Consider the following 983-nt stretch of genomic DNA (forward strand, 5'->3'; position numbering starts at 1 on the left):
TAATTATAAAATTCCAGCGAACAAATCATCATTTTTTCATCATCTTTTCTTCATGTGTATCGCCTTTTAGCACGGACCATGTGTTTCACACCGGGCCCACTGCATCGAGAGATTTCGAGATCTCCCGTATGTAATTTCTTTTGAGGGTATCGCATATCAAATGACCTCAATCAAGTTGGTCGGTTTATAATCCGTTTCTCAAAACATAGTTGATTCCACCCCCCCCCCCCGCATAGTCTGTTTCTAGAAAATTGCCAACAGATTATCAACACTAATGAACAACGAGATATTTACTACTTCAAGGTCGTTGTGCATGATATTTTACTGTGACGGGTGGGAAATTGTGCATATACATGCGTATATATTGTCAGTCAGGTGAGATGAAATGAGAGACTGAACCATTCAAAGTTTAGGGTGGATACTTCATTATTGAAGGTTACTGTTTGGCTGCAACCGTATTCCACTTTGACTACGCATGCTCCTTTTGACGGCACACAGGCAACAAAAACCTAGCTAATGTTCAAAATAGCAATACAGATCTGATTTATCTATAAACAAACTAATCGGATGGTGACACTGAAACGAATGACACCTGAAACTATGTTTCGAAATCGTGGAATGATACCCTCCTCCCTATTAAAAATGGAGATTTACAACCTCTAGTCCTCAAAATGTTGTCGTACATGGAAAACAACAACAATCTAACAAATACTACGCGCCCCTTTGCATCAAACTGATTCATAAACTAATACAGCTTAGGAGTAGGGTTCCACCTTTGAAGGCTATTTGAAATTTTCTCTATGAACTTTCCAGTGTTCAATACTAGTCCTGGTTACCCATACTCTGCGACTTGGGTTTCGATCGGCTTGAAGTGAGCCATCAGCGGTGTGAGGCTACAGAGACTAGTTCTTAAACGAAAGTAGTTAAAATGGTTCTTATTGTCGCTGCGGGCGATATAAGATATTTACGACAGCGCATGCGTA

The sequence above is a fragment of the Glandiceps talaboti genome, chromosome 5, assembly GCF_964340395.1.
Source record: "Glandiceps talaboti chromosome 5, keGlaTala1.1, whole genome shotgun sequence".
NCBI lineage: Eukaryota > Metazoa > Hemichordata > Enteropneusta > Spengelidae > Glandiceps > Glandiceps talaboti.